Below are 26355 nucleotides of genomic sequence, written 5' to 3'. Positions count from 1 at the left end.
GCTGGCTTGGGCTCCACGATGACCTCCATCCTGCCGTTCTACTGGTCTTGGTCTTGTTGCACCGAAATGGCTGCCTTTGCTTGATGTTCTTGTCTGCGCTTGCTCCCTATACACCAAAGAGGAAAGAAGGACTCTGCGCAGGCCGGCGCCCTCCTGGCCTTAGTCGTCATGGCTTGCGTCATGGGCACCTCGCGAGGTACCCCGCCTTGATCTCTCCGCCTCCTCGCGAGCCAGCCTGACGAGGCTATGCCTGAGGAAGCTTCCTGTGGTCCGCCCCATGAGGCTTCGCCCTCGCGAGGGTCTTGAGCTCGTGCTGATGAAGATGGGCCACGCTGGGCCGCCCCTTGAGCCATGCCACGGGCCGCAGGCAGGCAAGTCTGGGGACCCTCGTTCCCATAACACCGACAGTAGCCCCCGGGCCCAAGGCGCGCCCGGACTTTGCTGAGCAGAGAAGCGAAGGGGTAAGTGCGAAGCGCCATGGGCCCTAACAGCCTGCGGCCTCGGGCGCCGTGTGTCGGTGATTGGACGTGGATGGCCGTGTTCCCCCACGCCTCCTCCTTTTGCGCCCAGCTAGGCGGACCCGTGGTTGGACATAGTCTTTCCTCTTTTCGATGCTCGACCATCCCCTGCTCTTCCTCCTCTCGAGCTCCAGTCTCTGCTTCCAATCCAATCTCGAATCCTCACTCTTCCCATCGCCATGACTCCGACGAAGAAAGGAAAAGGGAAGAAACTGGTGCCTCCGCCTCGCTCGCCATCGCCGGCGGCTCCCGCCGTCGATCGGTCAATCATACTCAACCGACAAGGCCTGGGCAAGGTTAGCTCTGCTCTGGCCACCATCTTCAACGAGTGCGGGATAACGACGGCCTGGCCCGCATCCCACTTCTCCATCGACAGGGTAGTCACCGAGGTCCAGTACTTTGGCGACGCCCTATGGGCGGGATTAGTTCCCCCCTTTTCCGATTTCTTCAACGTCGTGCTTTCCCATTACCAGATCCATATGATGCATTTGGGTCCTGAATCCATTACTCTTCTTGCCGTCTTCGCCTTTGTCTGTGAGGCACTGGTGGGCATCCTTCCTTCAATTGCCTTGTTGCGCCACTTCTTCTCTCTACGCCTCGTCGATCCCACCCAATGCTCAGGGTGCGTGAGCTTCATTGCCGTGCCAGAAACAGCGGCTTCAGGGATTGATTTCCGTCTTCCTCTGTCCGCGCCTGGATTCTGCGTGCGGTGGCTGTACGTGGATGTAGGGGTGCCCAGCCCCCTGCTTTCAGAGCCAAAGTCACCGGCTGTCCCCAATTCAGGCTGGGGCCAGGAGACGCTCTCGAGCCCCCGGCTCATCTTTGTCTGGCATCGCTTTGCGCTCCTGAGGGCGCTCGGCGTGACGGCGCCCAAAGTAGTGAAGGAGTTCCTGCTACGCCGCATTGCCCCTCTCCAGCGCCACTCCTGCCGGATGTGGGCCTTCGGTGGGTGTGAGGATCGCATGAGGCTCCAGGAGGAGGACCTGACGCCCGAAGCGCTGAGGAAGGTGCTCTTGGTCTTGACTGGGGACCCTTCCCCCGGCAACGTCCGGCAAGGGGGGGGGCTTTGCTGTACCTTTGCTCGAACAGGGGCAACTTTGTGAAGCAGATGCCCGGCTTCGACGAATGGGGGCTGCGCCCCGCTGGCCTTACGGGGCCTCGCGAGAACCCGGTGATGGTGACTGCCCTCCCAGTCGCCCATGGTGGTCCTTCCTCGAGTGGCGGAGCAGGGAGGCATGGGCCGCCGGAGGCTGAGGGGGCCCCCGCCGGAGTGACGATGCCAGGTGGCATTCCTGAGGGGGCAGCTCCTGAGACCCGTATTGCTACGGCTGGAGGCGTTGAGCCGCTGCCTACGGCGCCCGCGGTTGAGGCCCCTAGGGCCCCAGCTATCCTTCTTGGTGAGGCGACCGGCGGCGTGCATCAGGACGACGCCCCGGATACTGGGCACCTTGACGCTTCTTCCTCGTCGCAGGCTGACCCCTACGCTCAACTCCTGGGTCGCTTCCGTGTGGACTTCGAGGCTCTCCGAAAGAAAAGGGAGGCCTTGGGTGATGATTACCCTTGCCGCCTGCTGAAGCGCAGGAAGTGTTTCGCCATTGATGAGTAAACCTTCCCCTTTCCTAGCTCTTGATCCTCCCGTTGCTTTAGCTGATCCTTGCTCTGCAGGGCCCTTCCCGCCGAGCTCGCGGAGATGGCTGAGGAGCCATCCCCCCCACGCTCCGCCCTCTCCACCGCCTTCGAGTGCTCTGAGCTCAAGCAGAGCCCTTACGGTGAGGCTGGTCGGAGAGGTGAGCCATCCCGTGGTGCATCGCGGCCCCACGCGCCTCACGACCCTTCTTCGCGAGCCCTCTTGGGGCATAGCCAGCCTTCCTTGGGCTTCGCGCCTGGTCCTGGATGGCGATTGGCTGATGTCGGCCCTGCGCTCTTCATTCGGGGAGGGGCTGGCTCATGGCCGGGCTTCTGGCGAGGCGTGCCCGACCATCACAAGGGCGCCAGCCCACAGCCCCCTGCCCGGAGGGGGAGTGCTGATTCGTGGCCCCCCACGCTTACTTGGGGCGGATGACGACGCAAAAGACGTGCTCGAGTGCGCCCGAAGGCGTCGCGTTCTTCGCCAAGGGTTTCTCCGGAGGTCGGCTGACGCGGTGAGCCAGCTTGGTGAAGAGCTTGCTGATGAAGATGCGCGCCTTGAGGCTGAGGGCCTGCGCCTGGTTGAAGAGGGGTGCAAGCTGAAGGCAGCTGTTGCCCTTGCGCGCCACCAGCGTGACCTCGACAATGAGGAGGCCGAGGCGTTGCTGGCGGCCTCTCGGGAGGCTCGTTCCCGGGCCGCCGAGGAGGCCCGTGAGGCTGACCGGTGGCGCGAGGCAGCGGATGAACGGGCGCGGGAACTCCTTGTCCGGTGCCACTCCCTTGAGCAGCAGGTGGAGCTGCGTGAGATGGCCCTTGCATCGATGAAGGTGGCTTCGGTTGACCAGGTAGAGCTCCTGAGGCGTGAGGAGGCGTTGACGCTGGAAGCTGCTAAGCGCACACGTGATCTTGAATGTCTGGAGACGAGGGAGCGCTTGGTGACACAGGCGGAGGATGACGCCGCTGCGCGCGGGGCCCGAGTCCTGGAAGAGATTGAACGCAGGGTGACGACGGCCCGCTTGAACCTTGAGCGCAAGTTCGAGGAGAGGCTGGGGTTGATCCGTGTCGAAGCTGAAGGCAGGACTGCCGCCCTGAGGGGCAAGCTAGAGGAAGTGACACGGCGGGCCGACGCTTCCCGGGCCGCCCTTGACGTGGTGCAGGAGGAGCTGACCACCTCCCATGCCGAGGCGCTTCTTCTTCGCCAGCGGGTGGACGAGGCCAACGCCGTTGCGCAGGAATGAAGACGAGATACGCCAGTGACGGATTCTGGAGCACGAGCACGGCCCCATGCTCGCCACGCTTTGGGAGAGAGCCAATGCGGCCTTGGGTAACATCTGCGAGGCGGCTGTTGACCAGCCCCACGCAGTCAACTATGCTGGCAATCTTTAGTTCTTCACCGACGTGGTGACGCAGCTAGAGGCGCGGTCGGTCGTAGCCAACAGGCTAGTGCAGGAGAGGAGTCGTGCCCTGCTCGGGCGCGCCTTCTTCCGTGTCTTCAGCTACCTTCAGAACATGGACCCCAACTTCGACTTTGACGCTGCCATCGCCCCAGTACCCCACACCATCCAAGACGACCTGGCGCGCTGGGTGGAAGACAACTTGGATGCCCTTGTCAGGGCCTTCGCTTCTGATAACGACGACGTGGTCGTGGCTGCTGATGAAGGCGACGTGGTGAACGGCCCTGACGCCGCTGACGGCGACGCGGAGAACGATGGCGAGGCTAGCGATGCCAGCAGCGATTCAGGAGGTGCTCCCGAGGATGCATTGGGGGATTTATCCAATTGACCGCATGTTAACCCTGCTTCTTTACCCTGCGCAGATAGAGTTCGGGCCTCGCCCTGAAGGTTGTAAGAGCATTTTGGGAGGGGGAGCCCCTCATGTAAAAACTTGCATTCAGCGTATTAGTAGAAGCGATATCACCCGTGCGCCCGCGCCAAGCGGCAGACTTTGCTATGAGCTGGCTGGCTAGTTTACCTTTGACCCGCATGGGCCTCGAGCTAGCCCGCGGAGGGCTGTGGCATCTCGAGTGTCTCCTGAATGAACCCACCAATCGTGTAATGTCGGGGGTTGGATACGACATATGCCAAAGGATGGCTTATCATGGTGGGAGCGAGTAGAACGTCGCCGGTGCCTGGAAGCGGGATGAGGCGAAGACATGCACGCCAGCGGAACTTACCCAGCTTCAGGGCTCTCCTAGGAGATAACACCCCTACTGCTGCTCTGTGGGGTCTCCGCATGATCACTAAAGCAAAGTGACTACAATGGTGCTCCTGGAGCTGTTTCGAGAGGTAGGAGAGGGCAAGGCTAGCTCTCTCTTCCCTGGGATATCTGGTCTATCTCTCTCTCTAGGTCCGAACCCTTTGCATGGGTGCCCCGGGGGGTTTATATAGGCCTACCCCTCGGGGGTACAATACTAATCCGGCTGGGTGCGGGTCCCAACCGTCTGTCTCTCAGGCCGCCATCCTTCCCGCCGGCTTCTGGGGCCCGCCGACTGGCGGGTCCCGCGGACAGGCTTGATACCGTAGCGGCACTCCTGATGAAGCAGGCTCGGTCATTGGGTCGTGGCAACAGTGCCGCCGTCTAACGGGCGATCACTGTCGCCATTCCCCATCTTATTTGATTAATGGCTCGTGGGGCCCCGAGAGGAGTCGGCCGACTCCAGGGAGGCCGACTCCCACAAGTCTGTCTTCAGGTTGCCCGGGCCGCCTTCGGCCCACCCACTGACAGGCAGCCCCACCGCCTTCAGGTCGTACAGGCCGGCGTCATGGGCACAGTGTACTGCGTACTGTGGCTGAGATCATGGCATGCATGGCAACAGTGCCGCATCTCGCCGGAGATCTTCCAGCGATACGGCTCACTGTAGCCATGCCGGCCCTTCGTAAGCAGGGGGGAAACGGCCATGCCGTGACCGTACCCCGCGTCGTACTTCGGGATAAGGGAGGAGTCTTGGGCCGACTCTCCATAGTTGGCCTCCCTGGAAGTCACCATCTTGGAGTCGGCTTATCTGGGAGTCGCCGTCTGGGACTTGGCATATCTTGGAGTCGCTCCTGGGACTCGGCGTGAGGGGCGCGGCCTGCCCCGATGTCTTGAAATGTCCTGGGGCTCGGGTTAGCCTACCCGTGGCCCATTACTCCGACAGTAGTCCCCGATGCTGGTGAAGCCCTACGGTCGCTGCGTTGTGGGGATTTAACAGCTTCAATCTTTAAAAGTGCAGACTCTGGGACTCGGCTGCCGTCTTCCCTTGGGCCGACTGTCGAAAGTCGGAGCTTCAGTGAAGAGCCTCAGTTCGAAAGTCGCGTCGGGGAGCCAGGCGGCGTGCCTGATACGCTTCCCCGCAGCCATCAGGGCGGTCCTATCGCGTGGCGCCATGTGGGGAGAACAGTCTGCCTGCCCACGCGCGTGACGGGACGGGCCGTTAGGCGAGGCCTGCCACTACTGCGTCTCGGCATACGAACGGATCCGTTGCGGCCGAGGACGGTTGGTTTTCCCACGTCGTTACTGTGCGCAGTAACTTCGTGGGTAAATCGTGGGGCGGCGTGGGGCTTCGTGCGCAGTTAATCCCATGCCCGCCCCCTCGGCTTCTCAGCCCGCAGGGCTATAAGTAGGCGGGGGGAAGCGGAGCGGCACAGCTCGCACGCCCTTCTTCCCCGCTCCCCCGCCTCATCTTGCTTTCTCTCCCTCCTTCCTCCGCCGTTGAGCAAGAGCACGCCATACCGCGGCGATGAGCTCTTCCTCCGCCGCGGCCCGTGCCATGCGCTCCGGCGTGTGGGACAGCTCGGAGGTAGAGGAAGAACACATCTAGTTCCTCCGCCGGACCCGCCGTCTCCCCAGCGCGGACCTCGTGCGCGCCCGCGCTGCGCCGGAGGGGGAAATCCGGCCGGCGCCGGAAGAGGGTGAGTGGGTCATCTTCCGCTCGCACCTTATGCTTGGCCTGGGGCTGCCGGAGAGCGGCTTCTTCCGCTTGTTCCTGGAGTTCCATAGTCTTCAGCCGCACCACCTCACTCTGAATACGGTGGTGTTGCTCTCCGCCTTCGCCACTCTGTGCGAAGGTTTCCTCGGTGTTCTCCCCACCATCGAGCTGTGGGGAGAATTCTTCTCTTCTAAGCTCGACACGCACATCGCTGGCGTGCCGGCTCAGTGCGGCGCCTTCATCGCGATGCGGCGCTCGACGGCCGACAACTCCTTTCCTCCCATCACGCTGATCAAGTCGGTGAAGATGTGGCAGCGCTCGTACTTCTACGTGAAGAACCTCGGCCCCGACGGCGACTGGGTCAACTTGCCGCCTTACAATGCTGCTCCCCTGACTGGGCGGCTCCCCAGCTGGTCCCACCGAGTCAAGACGCTGACTCCCGCCGGAGCCGCCGCCGTAGCGCGACTCTGAGTCTTGACGCAGTCGGAGGGACTCGTCGGGGCCGACTTGCTGGCCGCCTTCGTGGCGCGCCGAGTTCTCCCGCTCCAAGGCCGGCCTCACCTGATCTGTCAGATGAGCGGCCTCCGAGACCCAAGTCGGACGAGCACTAAGGAGATGCCCCGCAAGGAGGTGGCGAACATGGTGAATTACATCACGCACTGCGAGTACGAGGAGGACTGGCAGTTCGGCAAGGAGCCGTACTCGCGCGACAACCCTCCACCAGTGGTAAGTCGCGTCTCCCTACTGTTTTGTCTTTTTTCCGCAGCTGACTCCGGCTTCTGACTCTTGTTGGCTTCTTCTGAACTAGAATCCTCTTATGCAGCCTGCCGCCGGTGCCATGAGACAGCCCCGCGAGTATGTTCCCGACCGCGCGGAGAGCGACATCGACGACCCTGACTTGGGGGCGGCAGCGATGGAAGCCGATGCCGAAGGCGGGGGAGGAGGAGCAGAAGGCGACTTCAGGCCCTCGGCCACCTTTGCCGACTGGCGTGATGACGACGCCGAAGGCGAAGTCGCTCTGCGCCACCAGCTGAGGATCGGCCCGTCGGGCGCCGGCCCCTCCGCCGGCCAAGGCGGCGCGAAGAGGCGTCGCGCCGGGCCGAGTGCGCCCGGCGGAAGATTGAAGAAGTTCAAGGGGGCGGCCGCCGCGACCAGACGCGAGGAGGCGGCCGCGAAGGCCAACCGCTTCCGGAGGGAAGTGAGAAGGCCGCCGCTAGTATCCGCGTAAGTCTTCACGCTCTTTTATTTTCTTCGTTGAATCTTGTTCGAGTCTTCATTTATATACTCCCTCCATTCTTCTTCAGGGCCCCTCTTTCACTTGAGAGAGTCGCCGTCCCCTCCGTCATGGGGTCGGCAGAGACATCCGCCAATACTCGGAGGCCCGACCCTGCCACCGACCTCCGGGAGGCGACGGAGCGGAATGCATGTGAGAAGCGCGAGGAGGAGGAGGCCGCCCGTTTGGAGAAGGCGGAGGCCGACAGGGCGGCCGCCTCCGCCCAGAAAAAGCTGGATGATGCCGAAGCCGCCCTTGCGGCGAGACCGCGCGCCGAGGAGGCCGCGCGTCACTGATCGGCGATGCTCGTCCCCCCACTATCGTCTGCACCGCCGCCTCCGGAGTTCACGGGGCAGACCGGGGGAGCCGGCACCGAGAACCCCGTCGCGGAGAAGGAGAGCAGCGAGGCCTCCATGTCGGACGCTCTCGTGCCGCCGCCGCCTCCACCGCCGTCTGGGAGACCGCACGGCAAACAGCCAGTGGATCCATCGAAGCCGCCGGCCATGGACGAGACTGAAGCGCGGCTGCTTCTCCAAGGCGCCTCGCCGGTGCGTCGCCGTCTTGAGAGGGCGACCTCGGCGCCGCGACCTCGGGAGATCGGCGCTGCCAGCTCGGCAACTCTGGACGCCGAGGCCACAAGTGCTGCGCCCACCGGGTGGGTGCGCGGAGGCGGCACCGGGCAGCTAAATCAATTGCTCTTGGAAGTCCAGGCGAAGTTGCGGGCCGAAGGCGACGCCCTTCAAGCCTGCACCAGAGCGCACCTGGCCGCGCAAACGGCCGTCCGAGTAAGTTTCATCTCCTTCTTGATTCTTGTTTTTCTCTGTGGGGGCGCGCCAGCGCACCCACTGGGTGTAGTCCCCGAGTTCCGGCCCGGCTGCTGAGCAGGCGGTTCGGAACTCCCTCTGGCGAGTTCCATACACTAACTTTGTCTTCAATGACTTATCTGCAGGAGTATCACAACCTCCGTGCCACTGCCTTCAACCGCAATGTTGAGGAGTTGAGCAAGCGGGCTGCCGACTTGTCGGAAAGCCGGAGTGAGTTCTTCTTCTTCGCGGGGGCGCGCTGGCGCACCCGCGGGCTGTAGTCCCCGAGATTCGGCCGACTGCTGAGTAGTCGGGTCGGATCTCCCGGGCGATCTTCTTTGCTGACGACCCATTGTCTCTTTTTTCGCTCTTCAGGAGCCAATGCCGCTCTTCAGGAGCAGCTGGGCGAGGCCAATACCGCCCGTCGCACCAAGGAGGAGGAGTGTGACAAGCTTGCTACGGAGCGCGACCTGCTGGCGGCGCAGCTGGCCGAGCAGAAAGAGCTACTCAAGAAGGCACAGGACGAGGCCGAGAAGAGGGAGACCGCCCTCCTGGCCGAGTTCGAGAGCGAGCGCTCCTCCTGGACCGACAGGGAGGCGATGCTGATCTCCGGCTTCCATGAGATCGAGGATATCATTGATGGTAAGTTTCGTTCGCTTCTTCGGGCTTCCGACTATGTGTCAGGCCGACTTCTAATTTTTCGACTTTCTTCTTTTTTGTCTTCGCAGACTTCTTCCCTGGTCACTCGCAGGCGGTCCCTCTGGCCATCGAGGCTGCTTGTGAAGCACGAAGGGCGAATGGTGAGGAGATCGCAGCTAATGCCCCCTGAACCGTCGATGAGCTGCTTCTGAGCATTGAAGCCCGTCTTCGTCCGGCTTGCCGGCTGGTGCGCCGGCTTCAGCGTGCCGGCGCCCAGGCGGTTGCCGCCCTATGGCCAGGCATGCCGGCTCTGCGCACCGCCAGCCGAACTGCTGACTGTCTGGAGGTCGCTGCCGGCCGTCTTGAGGCCTGGAAGGGCTCCTCGGCCCAGGCCGGAGCGCGCCGGGCCTTGGAGTTCATCAAGGCGTGGTACCTAGGGCTGGACCTGGACCGTCTGGCCACATTCTGGTCAGAAGCCCAGGCCGAGCTGGAGGTCGTGGAGGGCGCCCTTATCGAGCGTGCGGCGGCCATCGCCGAGTACAAGGACACCAGTGTCTTCGTCCCCGAGCGGGCTGAATGCGGCGAGGAAGTGCCACCAGAGTGGTTCGGGATGAACCCGGAGTATGGCGAGGACTCGGTGGAGGTGATCGACTCCAGCACCGAGGAGGAGGACGAGGTGGAGGCCGAAGGCGAGGCGGATGTGCGAGAAGACGGAGCAGGCGGCCAGCCTTAGCTCGACCGCACCTCCAGCAACGAGCCACGTCAGGAAAAAACGACTACCGCCGGAGGCGGTCAAACCGAGATCGCCCAGCCGACTGCCCCGGTGCCTAACTCCGCCGTCACCTCCAATCCTCCGACCCCAGATGCCGCCTCCTAGGCTGCCTTTTCCGCCTCTGCTTGTCTGTCTTAAGTAATCTTTTGAGAACTTTGTTAGATTCGAACAATTCCACTCGTGGGGTGTATCTTGAACTTCTATTCGAAGATTCGGCCAAGGGCCTATGTAAATATCAATCTGCTTTCCGTCTTTCCTTGCTTATTGCTCCTTAGGCTTTTTCCCTTTGCCGCCTTCCTTTACTCGCTGCCTTGTCAGTCGAGCAGCCGCTCTGCGGACTGTCGCTGGGTCAAGTGCTTGGCTACTTCGGGAAGGCAAGGACTTGGCCGTTTAGAGTTTCTTTAGCAAGTCAGATAGAAAGCGACACACTGACTACCCAAGAGTCAGTCGTCCTTAATAGAGGCTAATAAAGACGGTGAGCCGGCTACTCATGAGTCGGCCTTCCGCTTTAGAAATGCTGGAGGCCGTCTTATGCTATGTTCGTGCTTTAGGTCCTTAGCCATTTTTCATGTGGGTGCCCGTTCTTCCTCACCCCTGCCTGCCTCACAGTCACTCTGCGAGCTGCGGCTTTGCCAGGAGGCGGATTGGGCACCGCACACTACTTGTCTGACTGCGGGAAGCTTCTCATAGAGCAAGGCGGCGAGTCCCCGGGCCGACTAGTCAGGCCCGGTGCCAAGCGGCTTGTAATGAAAGTAATGTACTTGGAGGCATAATTCTTATCGTACAGATAACAAAAAGGGCAGTCCCCGAGCTCGTCTCTGGGGGCCCAAAGTCTTAGTACTTTAATACAAAAAGGGGTAGTGTGATACATACTGCATCAACTGTAAAATCTTCGAAGAAGATTTGCATTCCACGGGCGCTCTATCTCTTTGCCGGAATCGTCCCTCTTGCGCGCTCGGGGCTTCTCGGCGTCGATCAAATAGTAGGCGTCGTTCCCTAGCACCTTGCTGATGATGAAGGGGCCTTCCCAAGGTGCGGACAGCTTGTGCTGGCCGGCTGTTCGCTGGATCAGCCGGAGCACAAGGTCGCCTTCTTGAAAAGATCTTGGCCTGACCTTCCTATTGTAGTATCGATGCAGACTCTGCTGGTAGATGCTGGACCGGCTGAGTGCCAACAGCCGGCCCTCTTCCAGCAGATCGACACCGTCTTGACGTGCTTCTTCTGCTTCTTCCTCGGTGTACATGGTGACTCGCGGGGAGTCGAACTCTATGTCCGTTGGGATGATGGCTTCGGTGCCATAGATAAGGAAGAATGGTGTGAAGCCGGTTGACTTGTTTGGAGTCGTGCGCAGACTCCAGAGGACGGCTGGCAGCTCCTCAAGCCAACAGTCGGCAGATCGCTCCAGCGGTATGACGAGTCGAGGCTTGATGCCGGATAAGATGAGGCCATTTGCTCGCTCCAGCTGGCCGTTTGACTGCGGATGGGCAACGGACGCTAAGTCTAGTCAGATGCCCTGTGTCGCGTAGAAACGGGCCAAGGCACCTTTGGCAAAATTCGTGCCATTGTCGGTGATGATGCTGTGTGGAATGCCGTACCGAGTTGTGATGTCAGTGATGAAGGTCACTGCAGTCGGACCATTCAATTTCTTGATGGGTTTCACCTCCACCCACTTGGTGAACTTGTCCACCGCGACAAGTAGGTGAGTCAAGCCACCTCGTGCCATCTTGAATGGTCCCACCATGTCCAGGCCCCAGACTGCAAAGGGCCAGGCGATGGGGATAGTCTTGAGTGCGGAAGCCGACTGAAGTGGCTTGGAACGAAAAATCTGGCACCCCTTGCACTTTTGGACTAACTCCTTGGCCTCTTCCAGAGCGGTTGGCCAGAAAAAACCGTGCCAGAATGCTTTGGCGACAAGTGCCCTTGAGGCCGCGTGGTGACCGCACTCGCCTTCGTGGATGTCTCTGAGGATTACCTGACCTTGTTCTGCTTCGACGCAGCGTTGGAAGACGCCGGTAACGCTGCGCCTGACCAGCTCTTTGTTGACTATGGTGTATGCTGCTGCTCGGCGTTGTACTTGCCGAGCCAAGATTTCGTCAGTTGACAGCTCTCTGTTTACTAAGAATCTGAGGATGGGCTGGGCCCATGAAGGTGCTGCTATTTCTTCAACTGCCACTAGTGCGACTTGGATAAGGGCGGCCGGGCTGGGAGGCGGCGGGTTGGAGTCCGTAGCCGCTTGCTGATTTGACAAAGTCCCGGGGCCGACTGGAGCAGTCCTTGGGCCGAGCTCTGGAGTCTTCGATCTTGCTACCGCAGTCCCCGGGCCGGGTTCTGAAGTCCCTGGGCCGGCTTCGACTGTATGTTTCTTGGAGTCGGATCTGTCCTCCTCAGGCGGAGCTGGCACATAGATTGAATCTGATTCTGGTGACGGCTTGATAGAAGGCTTGAGGAGGCGCCGGAGGGCGACACCAGATGGTATTGCCTGGCGGGTGGAGCCGATTCGTGCCAAGGCGTCTGCTTGGTCGTTGTCGTTCCTTGGCACGTGGAGGAACTCGCACCCCTCGAAGTATCCGCTAAGTTGCTGGACAAGGAAACGGTAGCTCGCCATATTTGCGTCCTTGGCGTCCCAATTGCCAGATGATTGCTGGACCACCAAGTTAGAGTCGCCATAACACAGGATCCGGCGAATGCCGAGTTCTTTGGCAAGCCGGAGCCCGTGGATGAGCGCCTCGTACTTCGCCACGTTGTTGGAGGCAGCGAAGTGGATCTGTAGCGCATATCTGAGCTTGTCGCCCTTGGGGGAAGTGAGGACGACGCTGGCTCCCAAGCCGGTGCGCATCTTGGAGCCGTCGAAGTGCATCCGCCAATGGGTGGAGTCGGGCGCTGGCGGCAGATACTGGGTCTCGGCCCAGTCGACGAGGAAGTCGGCCAGTGCTTGTGACTTGATGGCGGTGTGGGGCTTGTAGTAGATGGTGTAGGGAGCCAGGTCGATGGCCCATTTGGCCACCCGGCCAGAAGCGTCTCGGCTTCCAATGATCTCGGCCAGTGGAGCTATACAGGCCACGGTGATTGGATGCTCTTGGAAGTAAGGCTTCAATTTCTTGGCGGCAAAATGCACGCCGTAGCACATCTTCTGGAAATGGGGGTAGTTCTGCTTGGACGTCGACAGCACCTCGCTCAAGTAATACACCGGTCTCTGGACGGGTAGTGCCTTGCCTTCCTCCTTGCGCTCGACTACAATGACCGTGCTGACAACTCGGCTGGTGGCGGCAATGTATAGGAGCATGGGCTCTTTGGGAGTCGGAGCCGCCAGCACAGGGGGAGTAGTCAACATCTTCTTTAGTTGGAGAAAAGCCTCGTCCGCCTTGGGAGTCCACTCAAAGAAGGTCGTCTTCTTCATGAGCTGATACAAGGGGAGAGCCTTCTTGCCCAGTCGACCGATGAATCGGCTGATGGATGCCAAACAGCCGGTGAACTTCTACACATCTAACAGTCGTCTGGGTGCCTCCATCCTTTCGATGGCCTTGGTCTTTACAAGATTGCACTCTATGCCACGTTCGGAGACCAGGAAACCGAGGAGCTGGCCGTCTGGTACTCCGAAAACGCACTTCTCTGGGTTGAGCTTGATCTTGAATCGGCGCAGATTCTCAAATGTCTCCTTGAGGTCCTCCAGCAAGGTTCCACGCTTCTCTGTCTTCACCACCACGTCATCCACATAGACGTGGGCATTTTTGCCGAGTTGCTTCAGGAGGCACTTCGGCATGCAACGCTGAAAGGTGGCGCCGGCGTTTCTCAAGCCGAACGTCATGGTCAGGTAGCAGAAGGCTCCAAACGGCGTGATGAAGGCGGTCTTCAGTCTGTCAGCCGGGTTCAGCTTGATCTGATGATATCCTGAATATGCATCTAGGAAACTCAACAGCTCGCATCCGGCTATGGAGTCTATCACCTGATCAATTCTTGGCAGAGCAAATGGGTCCTTGGGGCAGGCTTTGTTGAGGCTCGTGTAATCAATGCACATCCGCCACTGCTTGTTCTTCTTCAGCACCAGTACTGGGTTTGCCAGCCACTCTGGAAAAAATACTTCCATGATGAAGCCGGCTGCAAGGAGCCGGGCTATTTCTTCTCCAACAACTCTTCTTTTTTCTTCTGACAGGCGGCGCAAGGGCTGCCTGACGGGCTTCATATTAGATCGGACGTGTAATTTGTGCTCGGCGAATTCCGTCGGGACACCAGGCATGTCCTTGGGGGACCATGCGAAGATGTCGCGATTCTCACGGAGGAAATCGACGAGCTCGCCTTCCTATTTGCTATCAAGGCCTGTGCCCATGACGGCGTACCTCTTCGGGTGTTCCAGGTCCAACGGTATCTTCTTTGTTTCTCTGGCCGGCTTGAATGATCCTTCTGCTTCCGACTCCTTGGGGTCGGGCGATAACTCGGGCTGCTTGCCGGCCATCGCCACGACCCGATCAAGGAGCCGTTTCTCAGCTGCGATCACCAAGGACTCGGCCAGCCGACTGCTTTCGGCCGCGCAAGCAGACGACTTCCTGTAGTCGCCGGACACGGTTAGGATTCCCTTGGAACTCGGCATCTTCATCTTGAGGTAGGCATAGTGGGGGACCGCCATGAACTTGGCCAAGGCGGGTCGGCCAAGTAGTGCATGATATGGGCTCTCAAGGTCCACCACCTCAAACTAAATTGGCTCTCGGCGGAAATGATCTTTGTCTCCGAAGAGGACATCTATCAGGATCTTGCCGATTGGTGAGCAGGAAAGGCCAGGGACGATTCCGTGGAACACAGTCCGGCTGCTCTGAAGCTGTCTTCGCTTGATTCCTAATTTCTCCATTGTATCCTTGTACAGGATGTTGATACTGCTACCTCTGTCTATCAGTACTCGCGAGAAGCGAGCGGCCCGCCTATCTGTGGCGAGTGTGGCGCCTAAGACCAAGGCGCAGGAGCCTGGACTCGGCATCACCTCTGGGTGATCAACTCTGCTCCAACTGATAGGCTTTTTGGACCAATGCATGAACTCTGGAGTACTTGTCGCAACCGCATTCACTTCTTGCTGCTGTTGGCGCCTACTGCGTCGGTCGTCGCTACACTGGTGAACACCACATAGGCTCCGTGCTCATCCAGGAACTCGTCTTGTATCGTGCCGACTGGCCTGACGGCCGGCTGCTGGGGCGGCTGTGGAGGAGGCGGCCCAGCAGGAGGGGGAGGGAGCAGGCCGTCCCCCTTGGCGATTCTGGTCAGCCAGTGGCATTTCCTGGTGGTGTGGTTTGATGGCTTCGCGCCACTGTGGAACTTGCAGGGACCATCTAGAGTCTGCTCGTAGGAGAAAGCCAGCAGCCAGTTCGACTTGCCGCCCTTCTGCCGCTTCGCCGGAGGCGGTCCTTCCAGCTGCTGGTCCTCTGCCGTTGCCACTTGCCAACTGCTAGAAGTCGGCTGCGGGGCTTTGCGCTTCTGGTCATTCTGCTGTTGCCGCCGACTGGTGTCTCCAGCCGGAGTTCTTGGAGCCTGAGGGGCGACTTTGCCAGTTGTGCTGATCCGAATCTTTGCCTTCATGGAGGAGTCGGCCGTGGCATACTTGTCCGCTGTGATCAGCAGCTCATTGAGGGTCTCCGGCTCATCGCAGAGGAGCTTGTGCTTGAGGAGGGTGCCTTCTCTGCACCCGGCAGTAAAGTACTCGATGGCCTACACCTCGTGCACGCCCTCGCAGGAGTTTCGGAGTTCGCCCCATCGCGTGAGGTAGTCGCGAGTAGACTCGTCAGGGCCTTGCACGCACAAGGAGAGCTGGCATGGCTTGGGAGGTCGCTTGTACGTGCTGGTGAAGTTGCGGAAGAAAGCATCGGTGAAGTCGACCCAGCTGTTGATGCTGCGAGGCTTCAGACTGTTTAACCACGTCCGGGCCAAGCCCTGGAGCATGAGCGGGACGTATCTTACGGCAACACGCTTGTTGCCGTTCGCTATGTTGACGGCTGTGGAGTAGTCGATCAGCCAATCTTCCGGCTTCACGGTGCCGGTATATTTGGGCGTGTATCGGGGGAGCGTGAACCCTTTGGGAAAGGGCTCGTCCCGGATGCGAGGTCCAAAGCAGGGGGGACCTAGCTCGTCTTCTTCTTCCAGCGCCAGGGATCGGTGGAGTCGGTCGATCCGGTGGCGGGCGTCGTTCTCTCCAACTCCCTCTCGGCGGCCAAGACGGTCACCGAGAGTCGGATGTTCCATGGGCGGCGGGGAGACTTGTCTTTCTCTGCGAAGAGGGGGAGGCAAGTAGTCGTCCCGCTGTTCCACCGCTCTAGGGCGGCCGTCTTGGTCGCGCTCGATGGTGATGTGAGTCCGACTGCGGCTGGCAGCCGGCTCCTTGTCCTTCTTCCCACGGGCCCCGCCAGTCGGCGTTCGAGACGTCGCACCTTGGTCTCAGCGAGGCAGTGGGTCGTCGTTTTGGCGCTGCGGAGCCTCGGTGCGGCAACCGGCATCATTCTGCGCGGCAGCCGCGTCAAGGAGCTGCTGAACTCGCTCTGTCATTATGCGGCGCTCTTCGCCTTCGGAGTTGTCGAGCTCGTCTGCTGCCACCTGGGTGGCACGGATATTCTCTGCGGGCGTGGCGTACACAGGGCGATCAGCCCCGAAGAGGTTGGCGATTGCCGCGCCGCGCTGTCGGACCGCACCTAGGCGGCTAGGCCCGGTTGGAGCCGGCGAGCCGCCTACGACGCGATCCATCTCTCGTTGGTAAGCTTCTGACAAGCGCCTCATGCTTGCCAGTTTCTTCGCGCCCTCGATGAGCTGAAGGCGGAGCGCCTCCAGCGTCCCGGCGTCGGCGTCTTCCGGAATCGGTGCTGCAAGGTCTCGCAGGGCCGCATCAAACGGGTCATGCGCTCCTTCGCCGAAGCGCTCGCCGTGCTCGAGGACGAGGACCTCAGTGACGGTGCTTCCGCCGCTCCTCGCGTGCGAGAGCGGCTCGTCATAGACCACCACATTGGCGGGGAACGCGTCGAGCGACGCTGTGTCAGAGTCGACCAGCATCGGGTCGGTGGATCCTATGGACTCCAGGTCCGCGGCAGGCTCGCCGGCGATGTGAAGTTGGTCGAGGAGGCCCGCGAGGAGGCTCTCGGGGCCACTCGTGCCTGCGTCGGGCGTAGGCTCGTCGGAGAGGCAAACCTCGCCGACAAGATCGGAGAGGCAGCTGGCTGCACAGGCGATCTCAGCGCCACGTAGCGCATCGGCACAGACGCCGTCCGGCGTGCCGGGCTGGCTGTGCTCGCCGGGGAGGAACAGGGTTCCCGTCCAGAGTAGATCTCCGGACGACGGTGCACGTCGCCCCATGGTGGGCGCCAAATGTCGGGGGTTGGATACGACATATGCCAAAGGATGGCTTATCATGGTGGGAGCGAGTAGAACGTCGCCGGTGCCTGGAAGCGGGATGAGGCAAAGACATGCACGCCGGCGGAACTTACCCAGCTTTAGGGCTCTCCTAGGAGATAACACCCCTACTGCTGCTCTGCGGGGTCTCCGCATGATCACTAAAGCAAAGTGACTACAATGGTGCTCCTGGAGCTATTTTGGGAGGTAGGAGAGGGAAAGGCTAGCTCTCTCTTCCCTGGCCTATCTGGTCTATCTCTCTCTCTAGGTCCGAACCCTTTGCATGGGTGCCCCGGGGGGTTTATATAGGCCTACCCCTCGGGGGTACAATGGTAATCCGGCTGGGCGCGGGTCCCAGCCGTCTGTCTCTCAGGCTGCCGTCCTTCCCGCCGCCTTCTGGGGCCCGCCGACTGGCGGGTCCCGCGGACAGGCTTGATACTGTAGCGGCACTCCAGATGACGCAGGCTCGGTCATCGGGTCGCAGCAACAGTGCCGCCGTCTATCGGGCGATCACTGTCGCCATTCCCCATCTTATTTGATTAATGGCTCGTGGGGCCCCGGGAGGAGTCGGCCGACTCCAGGGAGGCCGACTCCCACAGGTCCGTCTTCGGGTTGCCCAGGCCGCCTTCAGCCCACCCACTGACAGGCGGCCCCACCGCCTTCGGGTCGTACAGGCCGGCGTCATGGGCACAGTGTACTGCGTACTGTGGCTGAGATCAGGGCAGATATGGCAACAGTGCCGCATCTCGCCGGAGATCTTCCAGCGATACGGCTCACTGTAGCCATGCCGGCCCTTCGTAAGCAGGGGGAAACGGCCATGCCGTGACCGTACCCCGCGTCGTACTTCGGGATAAGGGAGGAGTCTTGGGCCGACTCTCCATAGTCGGCCTCCCTGGAAGTCGCCAGCTTGGAGTCAGCTTATCTGGGAGTCGCCGTCTGGGACTCGGCATATCTTGGAGTCACTCCTGGGACTCGGCCTGAGGGGCGCGGCCTGCCCCGATGTCTTGAAATGTCCTGGGGCTCGGGTTAGCCTACCCGTGGCCCATTACTCCGACATGTAATGAAAACCTCCTGAGAGGGCACGGCGACGGCAGTCTGGGCTGCACACAAGCTAGGCCTGACCCGGCTCGCGAGGGGCTCACGAGGGGAGGCAGCTGAGTCAAAGTGGTAACCAGAACGCGAGAGATTGCTCGAACAAGACTAAACACCCCTTTCCCGAACACACGCAAATCTTCGAGCTCAAATCCAACTTAAATTCAGCGGGGAAGAACGACAACCAAGGGGAAAAGCAACGAAAGCAGAAAAAAGGCCGCGTCCGGCACCTAGTCTAGTCTTGGACGTATTCTGACCAGCGCGGAGCTAAGTGCTGCCACTGGGCGTGGGAGGGAGCCCTAGGGCCTGAGGCCAGCACCCCTGAGACTCCGGGGCGTGTACAACCCCACTCATTATTACGTGAGAGTGTCACGGGGCGGCGAGCTTCACAGGCACTGGGCCTTCTTCACACGTACCGGCCTTGCTTCATATCGCCAGACAAGGGCCCCGCCTTGCGCCACACTCTAGTGCCACCAACGACGACCGGATACCAGGACGCCGCCGATGGGGTAGAGTGGTCGCCAGCGGTTCCCCCGACGACCACAGGTCCTCTGCCAGGGGCAGGCCCTGAGGCACCTCCCCAGCAGAGGGCTTACCTCCTGAGGACGCCTTGCTCCGAACGCCGTGGTGGTGATGTCGGATCTTGGCCCCTCTCCTACAGCCCCCGGCGCCCTCCTCCTGAGGGGTAGGAAGCTGCGGGAGTGGGGCAGCCGCCCGCTGTGGTGACCTGCACCTCCTGCGATCCATGGTTGGCGTATGCCTGCTCCTGAGGAATTAGTGGTACCTGATAATCGTTGCTTCCAGCGTAGCCGACGGGGCCTTCTTGGGGCTCCTGGAAGAGCTCAGCTTCTGCTGTCTCGTCCCCCCAGCTTGGGCCGAGGAGCGAGCCTTGTCCGTCCTCATTCACGCGCCCTTGGTCCATCATGTGGGGCACGTACTCTTCTGGGGTCGCCATCCCGAAGGCCGCGCCGTAGCGCTCTGCATGCCACGCAGTTCTTCTTGACGTGCTCGCCTCGGGGTGGTAGCTTGGCGGCCCACCGGGGCCGCGGGTTGTTGTGAGTCCTTCTTCAATGGCCAGGGGCGGAGGCCGCGCCGCTGCTGGCCTGGTGCTGACGGCCTGGCCTGTGTTGGGGTGGCCTTGGAGTCCGCTTGGGGCTGCTCGGGCGTGTGTGGAGCCTCCGTGCGGGCCTCCCTGGACCTGAGGTGGGAGTTACGTGCAGAAGGGGGGGCCCGAGGTGGCGAAGCCCAGGAGCTCTGCCACCCGCTCCACCAGCACGTCATGGCCGCCTTCCAGCAGCCTGCATTGCAGTAGCTCTCGGGCCACTGTGAGCGCGGCCCTCGAGTTCGCCTGCTCCCGTCGGGTGTACGACACCGTGGCCGCAGTGTGGTGGGAGGCCCTCGCCGCCGACCGCTCCTGCCGCCGCCGACCGCGCCTGCCGCACCGTGGCCGCAGTGTGGTGGGAGGCCCTGTGGACCGCGAGCTGCCTGGGGCGTGGGGTTGCCCGGGGCGAGCGGCTCTGCGTGGGCGGGCCAGGCCGCCCAGGGATCAGGGTTGCCTGCCTGGTCGCCGGACATGATGATGATGATGCGACGGGACGTGAAGCGGCAGAAGGTGGATTCCGGCGCACCCCTACCTGGCGCGCCAAATGTCGGATTTTGGGTTCCGGCAGACCCTCTAGGTTCGAACACTGGGGGTGCGCGCGGAGATCTCGCCTTCTACCTACCTGCACCTCATCGCCTCTCTAGGATCTAAGCTATGAAAAGAACAACACGAGAGACACATGGTTTATACTAGTTCGGGCCACCATTGTGGTGTAACACCCTACTCTAGTTTGTGGTGTGGTGGATTGCCTCTTGGGCTAATGATGAACAATACAAGGAAGAACAGCCTCACGAGGGTCTGTTCTTGGCTGGTGCGATGAACTGCTAGGGGGAGTTCAGTTGCTCTCCCAGGTGATGATCCGACCGATTTCTCAATGCCTCTACCTTGTGGGTGGCTTGTCCTATTTATAGGCAAAGGCTCTGGGCCTCTTCCCAAATATTGAGCGGGAAGGGCGCCAACAATTGGCCATTTTGAAGGGGAACATCTAGTACACTTATCCTGACTAAAGTTGGTCGTCGTGTGCCAAAAGCTCTGGTGGTGACGTCAGCTTGGGCTCCACGATGACCTCCAGCCCGCCGTTCTGCTGGTCTTGGTCTTGTTGCACCGAAATGGCTACCTTTGCTTGATGTTCTAGTCTGCGCTTGCTCCCTATACACCAAAGAGGAAAGAAGGACTCTGCGCAGGCCGGCGCCCGCCTCGCGCCCGCCTGGCCTTAGTCATCATGGCTTGCGTCATGGGCACCTCGCGAGGTACCCCGCCTTGATCTCTCCGCCTCCTCGTGAGCCAGCCGGACGAGGCTGTGCCTGAGGAAGCTTCCTATCATCTGCCCCGCGAGGCTTGGCCCCTCGCGAGGGTCTTGAGCTCGTGCTGATGAAGGTGGGCCATGCTGGCCCGCCCCTTGAGCCACGCCGCGGGCCGCAGGCAGGCAAGTCTGGGGACCCCCGTTCCCAGAACGCGGACAGTATCCATGCGCATTTTGTAAGTAGTTGCATACATCACAAACTTTAGTACTATATACTATCGCACTACATGTCTCTCTAGCTAGATATACTAGTAAATGGATATATATGCTTGCAGACTGTGCTACTCCCTCCGTCCAGGTGAATAAGTCATCTTTGGTTGTGCGCCATGACCAAGTAGGAGGGAAGACTTTATACACCAAGACGGAGGGAGTACTACTATTACTTATGTACGAGCAAATGCACGTTTTAACATTACGATTCGGTTTTTGTAAAAGTAGAAAAACAGCAGTAGTCAAGCTTGTGAAACGATTCAATGCAAAATAAATGCAAAAATGCTCGTTTGATTATTTACTTTTAGCTTCCTTCTCTGTGGTTATTTCTCTCTCGTACTTTGTACAGAGTATCTAACTGGTCAGAAAGGCATACAAATTCCCAAACCGCTTCCTACACCCTGTATCGAATTTCTTGCCTAACAAGTTGTGCCGTGCAATTGGAATTCCAACTTGAGTACTAGTACTACTAGTAGGAGTACCAGGGGCAGTTCGTTTAGGCTTCTACTCCCTCCATTCCTAAATGTAAGTCTTTTTAGAGATTCCACTACAAACTACATACAGATGTATATAGACATATTTTAGAGTGTAGGTTCACTCATTTTGCTCTGTATGTAGTCCATAGTGGAACCTCTAAAAAGACTTATATTTAGGAACGGAGGGAGTAGATTAGTAGTAATCCCTTTACTACTAGCTACGTCCTGGTTTATTGGTCCCCATTGTAATATGTGTCAAATTTTGATCATAAATTTAACTAATGAAATGTTTATAATGTCACATGCACTAACATTTTGTCAGTTAAATCTTTGGTCAAAAGTTACCACAAATTACAATGGTGGCAAATAAACCAGGACGGTGGTACTCCCTCCATTTTTGTACACAAGGCCACCATAAAAAATACATTTTGCATCTACACAAGGCCACCAACGGTAATCGAGACAAATATTAATGATGTTTCCTCATACTAGTAACCCATGGCTTAATTACTAGCATGCATGTATTGGATGATAATGACAAACTCATCTACTTCCTCTCTCTCGGCCACTCAATTTCTTCTAATGTGCATGCTCCCTATTAATTAACCCGGTAAATGAGAAAATAAATTGACTTGTAAAGCACACATTGATTTTTATCTTGGTACCTGTAATTTGAGCTTGTGGCCTTGTATATAAAAATGAAGGGAGTACTAGTAGTTTAGATGCCCAAATAAATGAGTGAGGCGCCTTAATGTTACTCTCCACTGTGACTAGTCTTATGGAAAAGCTGGGGAAGAGACGGCTTATTTTTTAAGCCGCCAAAAGAACTGGCCCTAGGAGTAGTAGCTAGGGATACTAGGAGCAGTAGCTAGGGATCGAGTGAGCGAGATGAACCGGAGAAAGTAAATGCAGAGAGATGAAATGCAAAAAAGACGGAGGGATACGATGGTTGCTTGTCCGTTTATTTTACCAGGCCACTTATTACTGGCAGTGGTTCGGTTTTGTGACATGACGGCTTTACTGCCGCGCCACAAGCGGGGTGAGACTCCTGTGCAGCGCCGCCCTCTACACTTGTACTACATCGGTCGTGGTTTATTAGTCCCCCATTGAATTTGACTGAAGATTTAACTGACAAAATGTTAGTGCTTGTCAACAAAAACTATATCGTTGGATTCGTATTTGAACATAGTTTTGAATGATATAATTTTAGGTGACATGCATCAGCATTTATCTTACTATATATAATGTTAGTTCAATTTTTGGTCGTACTACTCTACTCAAGCAAGTTAGGGCATAGTAGTAGGTACTGTAGGGAGTCCCAGTACTGTCATCGATATGACCCTACGCTGCTGGTATGTATCTCGTAAGTCAAGCGGCGTGCTATAGTCATCATCACATGTCCACTTCCCGCAGCACATATTCGCTTCTCCATCTTTGTCCGCACATAATCTCGTCCAATCTTCCATCCCCGCTAAGGCGCCTTCCCCCTTGTCCGAAACCCAAGCACTAACAATTGCAGAACCGAGCAGCGTCCGCCGAAAGAGTGGCTAGAATTCGCTCCCCACAGAGGTAATCAAGCTCATTGTTTCGCGTGTGGATAATCTCAGTACCATGCCGCTCGCCGCGTGCTCGTCAGGGCTGTACCGTTTACTCAAAGCCCTTAGGGCAGAGCTTTTTAAGCCAGCTCCTTGCTTGCTGATGCCGCCTGATCTTCAGAAACGGCGTGTCACGCAGCATAACGATCGTAGGGTGGCGAGCATCAACCCCCTTGACTATGATCCGATCCCCAACTACATTAACGGTATGTACTGGGTCGGCATGAACACGTCTTGGATGGTGCTCGTCGACGGTCACGGCAGCTGGATGCTCGTGGAGGTCTACACCCGGCGATTGATCCCCCTTCCTTCGATTAACACTGCACTGCTTTGGCACCGCGGCCCAGAATACTCGGAATCTTATAGTAGCCAACATGATACCAAGTTTGATTTGCTCAAGGTTGTAATCTTCCAAGTGCCCACAAGATCTGTGAATTATAAAGACTTCAGGCTAATTGCGTTCTTCAACCGCGGTCTCGCCTATCTGACAGGTCACTGTGGTAAGTGGATAAATCTGCACGTCCATCGCAGGATCATACATCCTCCATGGCTCTCTGATGCCATTGAACACAAGGGCTTCATTTACGCTGTCGAGTCCTTCTATGGCTGGACGTATTGCTGGCCTACTCCAGTCATCGCTACAATCGGCTATTACAGCAGTATGTTACTTTCCTCTGATATCATAATGGTTTGCTTATATTACTGTCAACATTTACTGAAAAAATATTCATGCTCGTAACATGCTGTTCTTAAGATTGACTACAGCAAGAGCCCTTTTTTATTTGACTCCAACTTGATATGATGTTGTAGGCCGCCTGGTGTCCCTACCCTTCAATAAGAATGTCCAACCCAGCCTAGCACATTGGCGACATCACTTTATCCTCTGCCTTGGTGCGCTCGCCGCGGCGCCGCCGTCCGGCCCTGTCAACATAGTTTTTTTCCGAAACGGTTCCTGTCAACATAGTGAATCGGGAGAGAACTGTAGTTGTGAGTATGACAGTATAGACCCACCAGTTCCACTCCCGAACACAAGCAAGCGCCTCTTTTACTACTCAGATGCACCCCTCATTTTTTTTACTCTAATCCACCCTGCTGATATCCGGGACCAACATCATTTTTAACATATAGTCAATTAACGACAGAATTGCACACCTTTTTTTTGAGTAGTAATTCAGAGGAGCAGGCTATAAACTGGGTTGTGCGGTCTCTGTGGCCCATCTAACAACATGACTAGCCTAACAGGTTTTTCTTTGGGAAAATAGGTAGCCCAGTATTTCTTTTTGAATAATACCCAAGCTACGCCTATTTGTTTTCTTCGACTTACTGGGATGCAAATCTTTGAAGACGAGGAGGGATGTATCCCGGCCTAGTCAAAGAGTATGGTCAGTGTCTGTTAAAAGTAATATCAAAGGGGTTGAAGATTCCAAAAAAATTATAGCAAATGGGATATTAGTTTCTTTTTTTGTTTTTGTTCTTCACTGATATTTTATGGTATTTCATTGGATTTAACATGACATAGTACTAATTTATTTTTAAATTTGTTTTAGTATAACTACTAATTTTCAGATTAAGAATATTTTGTTCCCCAGCCAAAATTTGCGAATTTTCAAAATTTTGCACATATTTAGTTAAATTTTTTAACCCTGGTACTGACCAGAAAATGGGCAGCAATTCTAAAAAAGGAAAACGGGCTGCAATAATTTCCATATGAATTAGAAAATGATTAAAAATTATAAAAATAATAGCAAATGGGTTGTACATGCCACAGATTTCGAGGCTGACTTGTTTACGCAAGGCTTTGTCAGTCAACACACGATTCTAGCAGCAGTACTGTTGGATGTCCATCCAACGCCCGACGTGCTTCTTCAATCTCTAATATTTCTGCTCCAGCCACCTAAACTAGCGCCGGCGGGACTACCTGCTCCCTCCTCTTGTGGCCCGCTGTGATGTCGCGCAGGCTTCCCTGGCCCACCCTACTCCCTCTGCTGGCCTGGCCGCACGCAATCAACTGCCTCCTTATTACACGAAAAAAATGATTCCTCCCACCGAGATTTGAGGCGCACCGGTTGGGAGGCTGACCTGTGGGCCTACTAAGTTGATGCATACGTAGGGCTTGTCAATTTAGTCAACAAACGATTGTAGCAGCAGTAACCATTAGATTTGAATCAAACGGTCCTACTTCTTCTTCAAGTGCTGCTCTTCTTGCACCAGCCGCCCAAACCAGCACCGGCGAGACCGCCTGCTCCTGTCTCTAGTGGCCGGCTGTGCTGCCGTTGAGGACTCACCGCGCCCTACTACTCCCACCGCTAGCCGGGCCCTGCGGCGACGGCAGCCTCACACCGCAGTCGAACTAGTGAACCCTCATACTCCTCTCCGCGTGGGCATCCACTATCGCGTCTTCCTCGGCTCCACGTCATCCCCTTCCTAGGCCTCGCTGTCGTCCACCGCCGTGGTGCTCTTGGCGCGGCGTGGTTAATGTGGTCAACGACCGACTTCCATCGGAAGAGTATTGTGCGTGGAGAGGCTGACAGCTGGGTCCACGGCGGCCGCAAGGAAGTGCCTCCTTATTATGCGCAAAATAATTATTCCTCCACCTGACAGTAGGGACCCACCAGACGGGCCACCTTATTTCGCAAAAAAAACCTTTCCCCCCTGACTGTTGGGACCCACCAGCTACATCTTCGCACGCAAGGAAGTGCCTGACAGTCGGGACCCACCTGGTCGAAGCGTACGTAGAGTTGTCATTCTGGTCGCGAACGTGTACGTACATATATACTGGTCGAAGTAGAGGCGCGCATGTGTCGTAGTAGAGGCGTGCATGTAGCATGTACACGTACATACAGCGGCCAGTGCGCAAGAAATAAAATACGGCCACATATGTGTACATGTGGGCGGGGTCTCGAACGCCTACTCGCGCATATATACGTACGCCCAAGGCTCGTGTACATGGCTGGGTCGGAATGGAGAAACAGCGTCGTCGTCGTGTTCATGGGGAGGCAACGAAATGCTCGTGTTCATAGGGAGGCAACAGAATGCGCCGTGTTCATCGGGAGGCAACGGAACACATGGGAGCCAATCGACTTGGACGGAATAGGCGATGGAAACGAGGCCTGGCGTACCGCAGAACAGAGGAAACGGACTTGTGTTCGACCGACCACGTTCGAAACGGGATCCTGTTCATCGGGAGGGGTCTGGCGTACCGCAAAACGGAGGAAACGGACCTCCTACGGTCGAAACGGGGGTCCTGTTGATTGGGAGGGGTGTGGCATACCGCAAAACGGACGAAACGGACTTGTATTGGAGCGCTACGGTCGAAACAGGGGTCCTGCTCATCGGGAGGGGTGTGGCGTACCGCAAAACAGGACTCCATGGGATACTGTTCATCTCCACCGTCGACCTCCTCCAGCCTCCACGGGCTACTATTCATCCACCGTCGACCTCGTCCAGCCTCCACCTGCGCCTGTTCATCCACGGGCTCCTGTTCATCCAACCTCCACCGCGCGCTACTCCACCGGCTACTGTTCAACCACCCCTCTCCACGGGCTCCTATTCAACCACCCCTCCATGGGCTATTGTTCATCCACCCCTCCACCATCTACTGTTCATCCAGCCCTCCACGGGGTTGTCCTGTTCATCCAGCCCTCCACGGGGTCCTGTTCATCCAGCCCCAACAGGCTCGATCGATC

The sequence above is a fragment of the Triticum dicoccoides genome, chromosome 7B, assembly GCF_002162155.2.
Source record: "Triticum dicoccoides isolate Atlit2015 ecotype Zavitan chromosome 7B, WEW_v2.0, whole genome shotgun sequence".
Lineage (NCBI taxonomy): Eukaryota > Viridiplantae > Streptophyta > Magnoliopsida > Poales > Poaceae > Triticum > Triticum dicoccoides.
Note: the sequence above shows the minus strand (reverse complement) of the source record.